Below are 16,831 nucleotides of genomic sequence, written 5' to 3' on the forward strand. Positions count from 1 at the left end.
TGCATAGGAAAAGGCCTAGAAAGGTTATTACCAAACAGTTACTACTCATGGGGAACAGAGAGGGATTTGTGTGGCATGTAAGAGACTATCACCCTTTTTACTTTGCATAATCCTGTATTGTTTGAATTAATTACATCCATTTATTCATGTATTGTTGTATTATTTTCCTAGGGCTGCCTCAACAAATTACCACAAAATTGACAGAACAGAAATTTACTCTTTCACAGTTCTTGAGACCAGAAGTCTGAAATCTGTCAGGACCGTGCTTCCTCCCAAGGCTCTAGGGGAGAATCTGTTCTTTTCCTCTTCCAGCTGTTGGTGGCTGTTGGCATTCCTTGACTTGTGGCCGCATCACTCCAGTCTCTGCCTCCATGGTCACATTGCTCTCTCCTCTTCTGTGTGTCTCCTCTGTGTGTCTCTTCTAAGCATATTTGTCACTGGACTTAGGAGCTACCTGGATAATCTATCATGGAGGGATAACTAGATTTGGAGCTGGAAACTAGGGCAACGTTGGTGCCATGGGCTAAATTCTCATCTCAAGATCCTTAAGACTCCTTTTCCAAGTAAGGTCATGTTCACAGGTTCCAGAGATTAGGATGTGGACATAATTTTTTAGGGGGAAGTTGAGTGGAGGGCATCATTCAACCCACTACCCTTACGTAATGTGAAAAAAATTGGAAAGGAAAAGATTGAAAAACAGGAAATCACCATTAACAGTGATTACTTCAAGGAGGGAAAAATGTACAGATTTTCTACAGTGAACTTATATAACATTGATAATCAGTAAAAACAAACAAACAAACAAACAAAAACATACAAAATAATAGAGCAATAGTAGCAACCAGCACCATAACATAAAGCAAAACACGGGCAGGTCCTGACTTACACATACCCTATTAACAAATGACCCTGACACATCAGAAAGGAGTGGGAAGGTCACATCTTCACACTCAGTGATGGGGCCAGGTGTGGGGCTTAGATTTAGACCAGGGACCCTACAGCAGCCTTGGGTTTTAAGAACCCCAGAGACGTTAGCCTTCTCTCATGCAAGGATTGGTACCCAGGAAGAGCCACCCACCTCACCAGGAGAGGGGAAGTACTTTCCTGGCGTTGATTTGTAGAAATTAAAATGCTTTTTTTTTTAAAATGCTTTTCTCCTCAAAGAAGCAGCATTATTAAGTAGAGGTTGCAAGCATGAGCCCAATTTCAGCCCAACGATGTGTCTTATTTCATCTACACTGTGTATAAATCTTTTCACCAACTATTTTCACCTGAGATTTTGGTGTTTTGCTTCTCCTGATCTGCTGCACTGGGCCTGCCTTCTCCCAGGGCAGCCACTGCTGGAGCTGGGGAGGGGCTGCACCCTTTAGATGGGACATGCGCAGTGGTCTCCATCATTCCCTGGTCTCCTGACCCAACTCTCCTCATTTACATTGTCCACCTGGCCACTACAGGCATTTGAGTTTGCAAACCCCCGGTGAATAGAATGAAAATCATTTTGTGGTACTAAAACACAGTACGTTAAGGGTTAAGTGGGCTTGGGCACACTGTTGCTTCCAGGGAAAAATGCGATCTGAGTTCCAAATAGCCAACAAATGAACTTGAAGCAGACAAACTGTTCATAAATTGGCGACTCCTCTACAGTGATGTTTTATACTCTGTGTAAACAAGCAATGGAAAACGCATACCCATATATGCACGCAGATACCAGAAATTCAATTCCATGGGCGATTTGGGAATGAAGTTTCAAAATTCTGCTGAGAATGATTATGTATGTCTGAGTCTGCATGCAGGTGGGCGTGTGTGTACCCCTGGGGGCCTGGATGTGCTGTCACTCTGCTCAGGCCAGAGCCTGTCCTTATAACCCCAACTGTAGGGCTTGTTGTGTCATGAGCCAAAATTAACCTCATCATGATTGGGTTAGATCCAGAGGCCTTTATAGAATTTCCTCTCTGGGATCTGTGTTGACTCCTGGCAGGTGTTTCCAGCAAAGCTCTTGAATTTTTAATTTGAGTTGAGCTGTGGAGGTGAAATGAAGTGGGTCATAGGGGGAGTGTTGCCTCATTCAGAGCTGGAGCCTTTTGGGAAGGCAGACCTTTTCTGTAATTTTCAGAACAGATTGCTGACTTTCAAGACCTTTGTGAGAAGAATGTTCTTAAGGTTTTCCCCTCCTAAGTTGATAAGTATTTAATGAGCACCTACTCTGTTCATAGCAGTTGGTTAAGGTACACCAACAAATTAAGATGTGGGCAGTGCTTGCAGACCAAGGAGCTTTCAACCTGATCAGGCAGTGGAGACACAAAGAGGCAAAACATTAAATAACAGCACAATGTCATGTGAAACAGATAAGATGCCACAGGTAGTGAGCCGTGAATTGCCACATGGACGTGTATGTGGAAGAGTATTGCCAAATACACTTAGAGACTCTAAGTATACTGTCTATAGTTTCAGGGAAGAGAAATGTCATTTCAGGCCGGGGGATGGCCAGGCAGTGCAGGTGGTGGCTGAACCGAGCGTAAGCAGAGCAGAAGGTAAAACACCAAGCAGACATGTGACAATGGGAGAATGGAAGGTGGCTTTGGCTGAGTGACAGGGTGCCTAATCCTGGGCTTTGTTGCATAGGCAGTGGGGAGCCCTTGAAAGTTTTTGAGCAGAGGAATGGTATGAGCCAATTCATACATTGGGAGATCAATCTGGACACGATGTCAGGATGGTTTGGAGGAAGAAGAAGGAAATGAGAACAGAAGGAGACTGGGAGGGAAGCTCCTACGGAGGAGAAATGGCTTCAGCTTGGGTAGGTCAGAGGGACTTGAAAAGAAGGGATAGATGGGGGAGAGTCTTAAGGGACTTGGTGGCAGACAGATTGCCATGAACGGGGAGGAGGAGAAGGGGCAGCAATGGCATCAGGGAGGGCTGACTCTCAGTTTGGAGTCGGAAACTAGGACAACGGTGGTGCCACGGGCTAAAAGAGCCAAGAGTGGCGGGAGGTCCGCTGAGAGATGGCGAGAAGGGCAGGCTGATTTGAGTCCCGCTTTGAGGCCCTCATGGGGCGCCCAGATGGCAATGACCCAGCTCTGGTGCCACATTCTCAACTACCCTGTGGTGTTTTCCATCTGTATGTGTTCATCTCTTAACGCACACTCTGTGTGCTCAACACCAGTAAGTGGATGGGACCTATTGCGGATGCAGAAACTCACTCGGTAGATCTCCACGCCCCCATTGCCTTTCCAGCTGGTGCTCAGTAGTCTCAGAATCAGCAGACCAACCACCATGAATCGTTGCCTGGTTGAGTAAGTATTTGTACCTGAATGATATGAGAGATGTGCAGTGGGTATTCTACTCCGTATCTCCACCTTCGGGAAGGCCCATGCCTCTGAAATTCTACAAGCTCTTTTGATTATGCTTCCAGGGTTCAGCACTCCCCAGTGTCAAAAAACCCTTGCTTACGCTCACTTTATATTATTCACACCGAGCTTTGACCTTGACAATGGCGTTTCTTTTTTCTTTTTCTTTTTTGGCTGGGCGCGGGGCCTGAGGGATCCTAGTTCCCCAACCAGGGATCGAACCTGTGCTCCCCGCAGTGGAAGCGCAGAGTCCCAACCACTGGAGCACCAGGGGATTCCCCGCAATGGAGTTTCAAAGTGCCCCTGCTTTTCAACTAGGCCCCCTTGACGTCTGTGAGCTCATGTGTATGGGGGCAGGGGGGAGTAATTCCATTAAAGGAAATTTCAGCAGGGACGTTATTATGTTTTTGCAGAATACTCATTAATTACTGCCATGCCTTCACCAGAATGGGGAAAGCAAAGGAACAGCCGCCCTGACTGTTTGGGATTGTGGCTAAATGTAGGGACAAAATCACCAAGCGAAGCCTGTTCCTAAGGGACGATTGAGGATGCATTGTTAACGGGATTCTGAGTAAACCCGTCCTTATTCCTTTTTATTCTTCCTATTTCCTTGTCCTCTTCAGTTTTCGCCTGTTGGGCATCAAGTCCTTTTTCTCTGCTCTCTGTGCTCCCTCCACGTCAATCCTCGCCCCCCTTCTTTACCCCACAACTGGTCTGCATTGATATTCATTCCAAAAAAATTACCCAGCCCATTCTGCGGTGGAAAGCTGAGACCAGGGACTGGTGCAACTGTTGGACTATATAAACGTGACTCTTTTTCAGGTAGCATCTAAGATGCCAGTCATAGCAGCCTCATTTTAAAAACTATTTATATCCACAAAAGTCTATAATAGCATTTTTATTGTGTACGCCTGTGATTGGGCGCGTGTTTTTCCCCATGCCAGTTTCTTATTATCGTTCAAAACTGACTACAGCCTTAAAAGATAATGAAAACAGAAACACTCTTTCTAAAAGGCGATGACTGCTTTCCATGTCCTGTGCTCCCCTGCCTGAAGGGGCCGGTTTAGTGTTTAAACCATCCGGAGCACCTGACTCCCTCAGAACCCAAGTTCACATCCTTGCAGCATTGACTCAGTCTTTTATTCCTCTGCAGAGAATAAATCGAATACCAGGCTATTTACTGCGCCAGTGTCTTTCAGATGAGCCCTTAAAACCCAGAGGCTCTCTTTGGTTGCTGGGGATGTTGGAGTTTTCCCTGTCCTGCTGTCCTTGCCCTGGGTTCCAGAACCTGGCCTGGTCCCAGATGTCACCCACTCGCCTTTGAAGAAAGGCGTTTATTTGGGCCTTTCTTTTCTCAGCTCCTGCTGTTTCTTTGCTTCCATGACATGACCTGCTGCTTTCACCCCTTAGTTTTCCCGTGCATTAAAAAAATCAAGTAACAAAACAGTTTCCCTCAGAGTGAAAGTGCTACAAATACAAGCTCGTTACCTGTATTCCATTATTATGAATAACTCACCAACTCTCATGCCATGCTCATGATTGACTTGCAATTGTGGGTTGTGTTTTTTACAGCGGCTTCTGAATGGTATTCTCCCCTGGTTGTTCCTTAAGCCAAGCCTGGAACCCGTGGGTCACATGAGAAACGGTGGATTATATAGATTCTACCCTATTGTTGTTGTTTTTTTACCCCAAGCCTAGATATTGGATCTGTCATTAGTGATGCAATAATAATACCTTCCATTTGCCGTCTTATGCCTTTTCAAAAGTGCTTTCCACGTTCTTGTGATTGATTCTCACAGAATGTGTTTGACGCAGGCAGTGCAAATATTACGGCCTGAGTTTATAAGGAAACAAAGCGAGGGTAAGTGACTTGCTCAAGTTCTTACAGCAAGTCTAAGAGGGACCTGGGATGGAACCAGATTTCATGATTTCAAGGTGTGTGGTTTTCCTACGGCCACTGCATCTATGATGAACTCAAGGCAGTTGCTTTCACATACAAGATTTCATTGGATCCTATGCTGACCTTACAACCAAGGGTGAGCAGGTATTATCCTCATCTTCCAGATCAGGAAGCAGAATCTCAGAGACGTCGAGTTACCAAGATAATATGGTGATAAATAACAGAGACAGGATTTGACCCCAAGGCTCCAAGCCCACTGCTCTTGGTGACACTTGGCTGGCTGATTAAGGACACCACCAGCTTGGCCGAAAAACTTAAGACTCATCCTTGGCTCTTTTTATTTTCTCTTAGCTTATATCTGAGTCATCAGTAAATCTTTCTGATTTTACCTTCAAAATATATTCTAAATCAACCATTTCTCACCACCTGCACTGCTATTATCCTGGTCGAAGCCTTTGCTTTTTCTCACGTGGATTGCTGCAATAACCACCTAGTTACCGTCCAAAGATGGTCCCCAATGAATCAGGCCTCCTAGGAGTCATGCCCATCTGGTTCTGCAACATTGAATCTCAGCTGGTCTGTGACCCATTTTAATCAACAGAATGTGGAAAGATGTGATTCGATGCATTTCTGGCATAAGCATTGAGAATGTTTTTGTACTTCTGAGAGCCCTTGAGCCATCTGTAAGAAGTCCAGTGACTCTGCTGGAGAGACAAAGTGAAGGGGCCACGTGGAAAGTCCACATGAGGGGGTAGAGGCCCTGAGGCTGTGGAGTGAGGGAGAAGTCCCCCTGTCAGAGTTCCAGCTGAGCCCAGCCTTTTCATGGTCCCCACAGAGGTGCCAGGCTTGTGGGTGAGCATCCTGGGCATTTCAGCCAGTGGTACCCTCATAGACTGCAGCCCAGACTGATGTCACCTGGAGCGGAAGAACCATCCAGCTGAGCCTGACTGACCCACAGAATTGTGAGAGAGAATAAAATGATCGTAGTTTTAAGCCACTAAGTTTTGGGTTAGTTTGTTGTATAGCAATAGAAAACAAACACCTGTTCCACTCTCACTTGCTACCAGTCTCTTTTCCACACAGATTTTTTTTAAATTTTTTTTTTTATTTTACTTTTATTTTTTTGCGGTTACGCAGGCCTCTCACTGTTGTGGCCTCTTCCGTTGCGGAGCACAGGCTCCGGACGCGCAGGCTCAGCGGCCATGACTCACGGGCCCAGCCGCTCCATGGCATGTGGGATCTTCCCGGACCGGGGCACGAACCCGTGTCCCCTGCATCGGCAGGCAGACTCTCAACCACTGCGCCACCAGGGAAGCCCTCCACACAGATTTTTAAAAAATTGTTTTAAAATACATACAGCATCTTAACCATTTTTAAGTATATAGTTCAGCAGTTAAGTACATTCACATTGTTGTGCAGCCCGTCTCCATAAGTCTTCATGTTGCAAAACTGAACCTCTGTACCCATTAAACAACTCCCCATTACCCACTTACCCCAGTCCCTGGCAACCATTATTCTGTTTTCTGTTTCTATGAATTTGACACTTCTAGGTACCTTGTATAAGTGGAATCATATAGTATTTGTCTTTTGGTGACTGACTTGTTTCACTTAGCGTGATTTCCTCAAGGTTCATCCAGGTTTAACATGTGTCAGAATGTCCTTCCTTTGGTTGCTTCTGCCTCTGGGCTATTGTGAATAATGCTGCTATGAACAAAGGCATACAAATATCTCTTTGAGGCCCTACTTTCAATTCTTTTGGGTATACACCCGGAAGTGGAATTGTTGGATTGCATAGTAATTATATTTTTAATGTTTTGAGGAACCATCATACAAAGAAGATTTTAAAACATAAATTTTGTCACTCCGTTGCTCTGAATGCTCTGTTGACTTCTCATTACTCTTAGAATAGTATCCAAGACCCCTACTCTGGCCTACAAGGGCTGATGTCACCAGCCCATGGGCACCTCACCAGCCTCCCTTCTTCCTTCTCTCTGCTTCAGCCATTCTCAGCAGCTTACTGCTCCTTGTCACCCCAGGCATGATCCTACCACAGGGATTGTACACCCGCCATTCTCTCTGCCTGAAATGCTCTTCCCTGGTTACCAACATGGCTCTCACCCTTATTCAGGTCTCAGTTCAAATGTCCCTTCCTTCAGAGAGGCCTTCTCTGATCACCCCCATCATCTGTATGTCTTTTTTTAAAATTCCTCACTTTATCTCTACCTGGTAAGTAGGGAATTTATATTAATGGCACACACATATAATACTAACCATGTGCCTGGTTCTGTTCTAAACCCTTTGCATATATTATATGTAAATATGCTAAATAATTTCCCTAAGGCTCTACAGCTAGTAATTGACAGAGGCAGGATTGAATCAAAGCGATTGGGATCCAGAATCCACTATATTATACACACCTCAATATAAATGTATATGTGTAAAATATGTATATATTATGTATGTGCTTTTTATTGTCTGTCTCTCCCTTTGGGTGTAAACTCCACGAGGACAGGGACTTTGTTTTGTTCACTGTTCCCCAGGGCTTAGAACAATGTCTGGCACATATTAGGTTTTCAATAAAAGTGAATTGAATGAATCAGTGAGGGGACGAATGAATGGGTTCTTTGTATATTAAAAAAAGCCTCTCAATTGTTTTCGCCCTTGACTTTGATTGTGCCCTCAAACCACAGCTAGCCAAATAGAGCAATTGCACGTTGTAGGTGCTCAAGAATTATTTATTCAGTGAATGATTTGTGAGCTGCTTGAGGACCCAGACCTGTGTCTCTTATCTCTGTCACCCTCACAGCCCCAGTCCCACTGCTGGGCTGCCCAGCCTTTGTTGCTGCTGTGGGAGAGGAGACTTTATTGAGGGAATCTCATTTCCTGTGTTGTGGCAGTGAATAGGGGCACTTGTTATCGCAGAAGTAGCTGCAAGGAAACTGAGGTTGCAAGTTCGAGGCCAAAGACTATGTGGAAGAGATACCGTTTTCAGAATCTTTCACTGTTTTCAATCCTACACATAAAAAGCCTCATTTTCCATAGGATTTAGTGTCAGCTTGTTTTATTTTTTTATTTCTTTTTTTTTTTTTTTTTTTTTTGGCGGTACGCAGGCCTCTCACTGTTGTGGCCTCTCCCGTTGCGGAGCACAGGCTCTGGACGCGCAGGCTCAGCAGCCATGGCTCACGGGCCCAGCCGCTCCGCGGCATGTGGGATCTTCCCGGACTGGGGCACGAACCTGTGTCCCCTGCATCGGCAGGCGGACTCTCAACCACTGTGCCACCAGGAAAGCCCTTTATTTCTATTTTTAATAGATCTTTATTGGAGTATAATTGCTTCACAATACCGTGTTAGTTTCTGTTGCACAACAAAGCGAATCAGCCATATGCATGCACGTGTCCCCATATCCCCTCCCTCCTGAGCCTCCCTCCCAACCTCCCTGTCCCACCCCTCTAGGTCATCGCAAAGCACCCAGCTGATCTCCCTGTGCTATTCGGCTGCTTCCCACCAGCTAACTATTTTACATTCAGTAGTGTATATATGTCGATGGTACTCCTACTTTGCCCCAGCTTCACCCTCCCACCCCGTGTCCTCGTCCATTCTCTGTGTCTACCTCTTTATTCTTGCCCTGCCACTAGGTTCATCAGTACCATTTTTTTTTTTTTTAGATTCTATATATATGCATTAGCATACACTATTTGTTTTTCTCTTTCTGACTTACTTCACTCTGTATGACAGACTCTAAGTCCATACACCTCACTAAAAATAACTCAATTTCGTTTCTTTTTATGGCTGAGTAATATTCCATTGTATATATGTGTCACATCTTCTTTATCCATTCATCTGTTGATGGACATTTAGGTTGCTTCCATGTCCTGGCTATTGTAAATAGGGCTGCAATGAACATTGTGGTGCATATCTCTATTTGAATTATGATTTTCTCAGGATATATGCCCAGTAGTGGGATTGCTGGGTCATATGGTAGTTCTATTTTTAGTTTTTTAAGGAACCTCCACACTGTATTCCATAGTGGTTGTGTCAATTTACATACCCACCAACAGTGTAGGAGGGTTCCCTTTTCACCACACCCTTTCCAGCATTTATTGTTTCTAGATTTTTTGATACTGGCCATTCTGACTGGCGTGAGGTGATACCTCATTGTAGTTTTGATTTGCATTTCTCTAATAATTAGTGATGTTGAGCATCTTTGTCATGTGCCTCCTGGCCATCTGTATGTCTTCCTTGGTGAAATGTCTATTTAGGTCTTCCGTGCATTTTTTAACTGGATTGTTTGTTTTTTTGATATTGAGTTCCATGAGCTGTTTGTATATTTTGGAGATTAATCCTTTGTCTGTTGTTTCATTTGCAAATATTTTCTCCCATTCTGAGGGTTGTCTTTTTGTCTTGTTTATGGTTTCCTTTGCTGTGCAAAAGCTTTTAAGTTTAATCAAGTCCCATTTGTTTATTTTTGTTTTTATTTCGTTACTCTAGGAGGTGGGTCAAAAAAGATCTTGCTGTGGTTTATGTCAAAGAGTAGTTTTCCTATGTTTTCCTCTATAAGTTTTACAGTGTCTGGTCTTACATTTAAGTCTTTAATCCATTTGGAGTTTATTTTTGTGTATGGTGTTAGGGAGTGTTCTAATTTCATTCTTTTACACGTAGCTGTCCAGTTTTCCCAGCACCACTTATTGAAGAGGCTGTCTTTTCTCCATTGTATGTTCTTGCCTCTTTTGTCGTAAATTAGGTGCCCATATGTACGTGGGTTTATCTCTGGGCATTCTATCCTGTACCATTGATCTATATTTCTGTTTTTGTGTCAGTACCATACTGTCTTGATTACTGTAGATTTGTGGTATAATTTGAAGTCGGGGAGCCTAATTCTGCCAACTCCGCTTTTCTTTCTCAAGATTGCTTTGGCTATTCAGGGTCTTTTGTGTTTCCATATGAATCGTAAGGTTTTTTTGTGAAGAATGCCATTGGTAGTTTGATAAGGATTGCATTGAATCTGTAGATTGCTTTGGGTAGTATAGACATTTTCACAATATTGATTCTTCCAATCCAAGAACATGGTATATTTCTCCATCTGTTTATGTCATCTTTGATTTCTTTCATCAGTGTTTTATAGTTTTCTGTGTACAAGTCTTTCGCCTCCTTAGGCAGGTTTATTCCTAGGTTTTTTTTTTTTTTTTTTTTTGCGGTACGCGGGCCTCTCACCGTTGTGGCCTCTCCCGTTGCGGAGCACAGGCTCCGGACGCGCAGGCTCAGCGGCCATGGCTCACGGGCCCAGCCACTCTGCCGCATGTGGGATCTTCCTGGACTGGGGCACGAACCCGTGTCTCCTGCATCGTCAGGCAGACTCTCAACCACTGCGCCACCAGGGAAGCCCTATTCCTAGGTATTTTATTCTTTTGGTTGCAGTGGTAAATGGGAGTGTTTCCTTAATTTCTCTTTCTGATTTTTCGTTGTTGGTGTATAGGAATGCCAGAGATTTCTGTGCATTAATTTTGTATTTGCTACATTACCAAATTCATTGATTAGTTCTAGTAGTTTTCTGGTGGCATCTTTAGGATTTTCTATGTATAGTATCATGTCATTGGCAAATAGTGACAGTTTTACTTCCTCTTTTCCAATTTGTATTCCTTTTCTTTCTTTTTCTTCTTTGATTGCTGTGGCGAGGACTTCCAAAACTATGTTGAATAAGAGTGGCGAGAGTGGACATCCTTGTCTTGTTCCTGATCCTAGTGGAAATGATTTCAGTTTTTCACCATTGAGAATGATGTTTGCTGTGGGTTTGTCGTATATGGCCTTTATTATGTTGAGGTAGGTTCCCTCTATGCCCACTTTCTGGAGAGTTTTTATCATAAATCGGTGTTGAATTTTGTCAAAAGCTTTCTCTGCATCTATTGAGATGGTCATATGGTTTTTACTCTTCAATTTGTTAATATGGTGTATCACATTGTTTGATTTGTGTATACTGAAGAATCCTTGCATCCCTGGGATAAATCCCACTTGATCATGGTGTATGATCTTTAATGTGCTGGTGGATTCTTTTTTTTTTTTTTAATTTAATTTATTCTTATTTATTTTTGGCTCTGTTGGGTCTCCATTGCTGAGTGTGCGCCCTCTCCAGCTGTGGCCAGTGGGGGCCACTCCCCGTTGCAGTGCCCAGGCCTCACTGCGGTGGCCTCTCTTGCTGTGGAGCACGGGCTCCAGGTGTGCGGGCTTCAGCAGTTGTGGCTCGCAGGCTCTAGAGCGCAAGCTCAGTAGCTGTGGTGCATGGGCTTAGTTGCTCTGCAGCATGTGGGATCCTCCCAGACCAGGGCTCGAACCCATGTCCCCTGCATTAGCAGGCAGACTGTCAACCACTGCGCCACCAGAGAAGCCTGTGCCGGTGGATTCTGTTTACTAGTATTTTGTTCAGGATTTTTGCCTCTATGTTCATCAGTGATATTGGTCTATAATTTTCTTTTTTTGTGATATCTTTTTCTGGTTTTGGTATCAGGGTGATTGGTGGCTTCATAGAATGAATTTGGGAGTGTTTCTCCCTCTGCAATTTTTTGGAAGAGTTTGAGAAGGATCGGTGTTAGCTCTTCTCTAAATGTTTGATAGAATTCGCCTGTGAAGCCATCTGGTCCTGGACTTTTGTTTGTTGGAAGATTTTTAATTACAGCTTCAATTTCATTACTTGTAATAGGTCTGTTTATATTTTCTATTTCTTCCTGGTTCAGTTTTGGAAGGTTATACCTTCCCAAGAATTTGTCCATTTCTTCATGGTTGTCCATTTTATTGGCATATAGTTGTTTGTAGTAGTCTCTTATAATCCTTTGTATTTCTTCAGTGTCAGTTGTGATTTTTCCTTTTTCTTTCTAAGTTTATTGATTTGCATCCTCTTCCTTTATTTTTCTTGATGAGTCTGGCTAATGGTTTATCAATTTTGTTTATCTTCTCAAAGAACCAGCTTTTAGTTTTATTGATCTTTGCTATTGTTTCCTTTATTTCTATTTCATTTATTGCTACTCTGATCTTTATGATTTCTTTCCTTCTACTGACTTTGGGTTTTCTTTGTTCTTCTTTCTCTAGTTGTTTTAAGTGTAGGGTTGGATTGTTTATTTGAGATTTTTCTTGTTTCTTGAGGTGAGATTGAATTGCTATAAACTTCCCTCTTAGAACTGCTTTTGCTGCATCCCATAGGTTTTGGGTTGTCATGTTTTCATTGTCATTTTTTTCTATGTATTTTAAAAATTTCTTCTCTGATTTCTTTAGTGATCTCTTGGTAAGTTAGTAGTGCACTGTTTATCCTCCATGTATTTGTGTTTTTTATGTTTTTTTCCTATAATTGATTTCCAGTCTCATAGCATTGTGGTCAGAAAAGATGCTTGATAGGACTTCAATTTTCTTAAATTTTTGAGGCTTGATTTGCGACCCAAGATGTGATCTATCCTGGAGAATGTTCCATGTACACTTGAGAAGAAAGTGTATTCTACTACTTTGGGGTGGAATGTTCTATAAATATCAATTAGATCTATCTAGTTTATTGTGTCATTTAAAGCTTGTGTTTCCTTATTTATTTTCTGTTTGGATGATCTGTACATTGGTGTAAGTGGGGTGTTAAAGTTCCCTACTATTATTCGATTTCTCCTTTCATGGTTGTTAGCATTTGCTTTATGTATTGAGGTGCTCCTATGTTGGGTGCATAAACATTTATAATTGTTATATATTCTTGGATTAATCTTCTGATCATTATGTAGTGTCTCTTCTTATCTCTTGTAACAGTCTTTATTTTAAAGTCTATTTTATCTGATATGAGTATTGCTACTCCAGCTTTCTTTTGATTTCCATCTGCATGGAATATCTTTTTCCATCCCTTCATTTTCAGATGTATGTGTCCCTAGGTTTGAAGTGGGTCTCTTGTAGATAGCATATATACGGGCCTTGTTTTTGTATCCATTCAGCCAGTCTGTGCCTTTTGGTTGGGGCATTTAATCCATTTACATTCAAGGTTATTATCGATATGTGTGTTCCTATTACGATTTTCTTAATTATTTTGGGTTTGTCTTTATGGGACTTTCTCTTCTCTTGTGTTTCCCGCTTAGAGAAGTTTCTTTAGCATTTGTTGTAAAGCTGGTTTGGTGGTGCTGAATTCTCTGAGCTTTTGCTTGTCTGAAAAGCTTTTGATTTCTCCATCAAATCTAAATGAGATGCTTGCTGGGTAGAGTAATCTTGGTTGTAGGTTTTTCTCTTTCATCACTTTAAGTGTATCCTGACACTCCCTTCTGGCCTGCAGAGTTTCCATTGAAAAAGCAGCTGATAACCTTATGGGGATTCCTTTGTATGTTATTTGTTGTTTTTCCCTTGCTGCTTTTAATATTTTTTCTTTGAATTTAATTTTTGTTAGTTTGATTAGTATGTGTCTTGGTGTGTTTTTCCTAGGGTTTATCCTGTATGGGACTCTCTGTGCTTCCTGGACTTGGGTGACTATTTCCTTTCCCATGTTAGGGAAGTTTTCCACTATAATCTCTTCAAATATTTTCTCAGTCCCTTTCTTTTTCTCTTCTTCTTCTGGGACCCCTATAATTCGAATGTTGGTGCGTTTAGTATTGTCCCAGAGGTCTCTGAGACTGTCCTCAATTCTTTCCCTTCTTTTTTCTTTATTCTGCTCCTTGGCAGTTATTTCCACCATTTTGTCTTCCAGCTCACTTATTTGTTCTTCTGCCCCAGTTATTCTGTTATTGATTCCTTCTAGTTTCTTTTTCATTTCAGTTATTGTGTTGTTCGTCTCTGTTTGTTTGTTCTTTAGTTCTTCTAGATCTTTAGTAAACATTTCTTGTATTTTCTCAATCTGTGCTTCCATTCTATTTCTGAGATTCTGGGACATCTTTACTATTACTCTGAATTCTTTTTCAGGTAGATTGCCTATTTCCTCTTCATTTATTTGGTCTTGTAGGTTTTTACCTTGCTCCTTCATCTGTGACATGTTTTTTTGCCATCTCATTTTTTTTTTTTTTTACATGAGTGGGATTGCGTTTCTGTTTTACTGGTTGTTTGGCCTGAGGCTTCCAACACTGGAGTTTGTGGCTATGAGTAGAGCTGGGTCTTGGTGCTGAGATGAGGAGCTCTGTGAGACCTCACTCTGATGAATATTCCCTGGGGTCTGAGGTTCTCCATTTGTCCAGTGTTTCAGACTCGGAGCTCCCACTGCAGGAGCTTCTGCCTGACCCCGAGGCTTGCGCACCAAGATCCTGCAAGCTGCGTGGGGTGGCAAAAAAAAAAAGAGAACAATAACAAAGTAAAAATTAAAATTAGAGTAGGAAACTAACAGATATGTTAGAAAGAATGTAAAAATAAAAATGTAGATGAATCAACAACCAGAAGGTACATCAGTACCACAATAGTAAAAAAGAGGAGGAGGGAAAAGAAAAAACAAGGTGGGGAAAGGCCTTGGCTGTGGAGAGCAGGGCCTAAGCAAGCGCGAGGTCTGGGTGGTGGGCAGAGCCAATGCTCAGGACCCACAGGGCTGGAAAAGGCCCTGGGGGCTGTGCGGGGTGGGGCTTAGGCTCAAGGAACAGAAGGGGCCCAGGCGTGCTCCCCACCCCTGGTCTCAGAGGGCAGGGGACCTCACCTGGGAGCCCAGCAGGCTTCCTGGGCTGGAGTGGGCGGGGCAAACGCCCTCCTCTCCTCTCCTGCTCCTCCCGTCTGAGGTCTGGGAGGGCCCCTTCCGCCTGCCTCTCCTGACTTCCCGGGCCTCCCTCCTATGCCCCCAAGACCAATGCAGCTGCGGGTGGGGGCAACAGGGGGCCTTGGAGGGCGGGGGACCAGCCTGGGAGCTCAGCAGGCTCCCCGTGCCTGAGTGGGCGGAGCAATCGCCCTCCAGTCCTCTCCCGCTCCACCCTGAGGGCTCCTTCTGTCTACCTCTCCTGTTCTCCCCTCAGCCTCCTTCCTATGCCCCCAAGGGCCCACACAGCCTGGAGGGGTCTTTGGAGGGCAGTGGATTGGGCTGGGAGCTCAGCAGCCTCCCCGTGCCTGAGTCTGTCAGCTTGTTTTAGACACAAAAACAAGTTTCTCAAACTATTTCCAAAACAGTGTTTCAGAAAATATCCGTGATCTCCTTTATCATTCTCCTCCTAAAGAACTTGCATGATGTAAAACACATCTCCTCTTGTTAGCTTTGGAAGAGCTGGAACTTCAGAGGTCTGCCTAGTGCCTTGCACAGAGAAATTGCTCCAGAAGTGAATGCCAAAATAATTAATTATTTAATGAATTGTCCTCTTCAGAAATTCCTACAAGAAACTCAGTTCCATGATTGGGTAGTTTTTCATCGAGGATCTGGTTGTGGTGCAACATTTTTTTTCCTCTCTCTAATTTTGAATATACCTAGGAGAGTCCTTCCAGCTACCTTTTCACCAGATTGTCATCAAAATGCAGGTCAGAAGTAAAGGAGACAGGTATCTATTGAAGAGTGGCATCAATGCATTAAAAGGCACACAGGTGGCCTTAAAGTCTTAATGCAGCTTTTTAAAATAGCTAATTTATACACCAGGCTACTCCAGTTCACCCTGGCACACTGGATCATATTATACAGAAAAGTAGATGGAACATACATATAGTAGGCGATGGCTGGGCTCAGTTATGACCTTATTTTTACTGATAAAGACAAATCTCATAATTCACCGGTAGCAATGTCAGTCTTTTATCTTTCCCTGGACTCATGAGAATACAAGTCACGTCCACTGAGCCTGCTGTCTGTGTGACAAGGAAACTCAGGCAGCCAATCATGGCAAAGGTGATTCACTCATTTGCATTCAGAAATCCTGTTGGTTAAAAAGCAATAAAAGTGTTGGGGCTTTTTTCTTTTTCTTTCCCTCTATAAAAAGTGGCTCACTGGTGAAATATACGCCTTCACTCATCTCGCAGAGCTGCTGTAAAAAATAACATTTGGCAGTGGGAAGTGGGACTTTTGCTTGAGGAGCTGATGTGCGTGTATAATATTTGTGTATTTCTTAGATGTCCATGGACACTTATCAATGCTTCTGTGTTCCAGAGACTTGTACAGATAAAGTTTACTATGGTGTGGGTCTTGAGTTTTAAAGTATACGTCAGGATTTGTAAAGTGCGAGATCGCAGAATGAAGTGGTAAGAGAAACGGGGACTGGAACAGTAGTACGGCGACATTAAGTGAAGTATTTAATTTGACTCACACTCTAGTCATGAGAAAACACTGTGCTTTCTTTCCCCGTGCTCCCTGCCTGCTCTTACTCCATGTCAGAGTCCTGGCTGCCCACAGCTGCTTCATCCTCTGCCCTGTTCTTTAAGTCCTGATTTGGTCTCAGAACCCAGACAAGGCCTCGGAACACGCGGCAGATTCAAGAACACCCCAAGTTGCTCAAGGGAAATAAGAAAGTGTAGGGGCTTCCCTGGTGGCGCAGTGGTTGAGAGTCCGCCTGCCAATGCAGGGGACACGGGTTCGTGCCCCGGTCCGGGAGGATCCCACATGCCGCGGAGCGGCTGGGCCCGTGAGCCATGGCCGCTGAGCCTGCGCGTCCGGAGCCTGTGCTCCGCAGCGGGAGAGGCCACAGCAGTGAGAGGCCCGCGT

The 16,831-nt window shown here is 43.6% G+C and overlaps 1 long non-coding RNA gene across 1 annotated transcript in view; it reads left to right on the forward strand.

The window, feature by feature from the left end:
- Positions 1-16,831, forward strand: part of LOC132420890 (uncharacterized) — a 32,584-nt gene that overhangs the window by 9,023 nt on the left and 6,730 nt on the right. The gene's annotated exons all lie outside the window — the stretch shown is intronic.

The sequence above is a fragment of the Delphinus delphis genome, chromosome 2 (assembly GCF_949987515.2).
Source record: "Delphinus delphis chromosome 2, mDelDel1.2, whole genome shotgun sequence".
Lineage (NCBI taxonomy): Eukaryota > Metazoa > Chordata > Mammalia > Artiodactyla > Delphinidae > Delphinus > Delphinus delphis.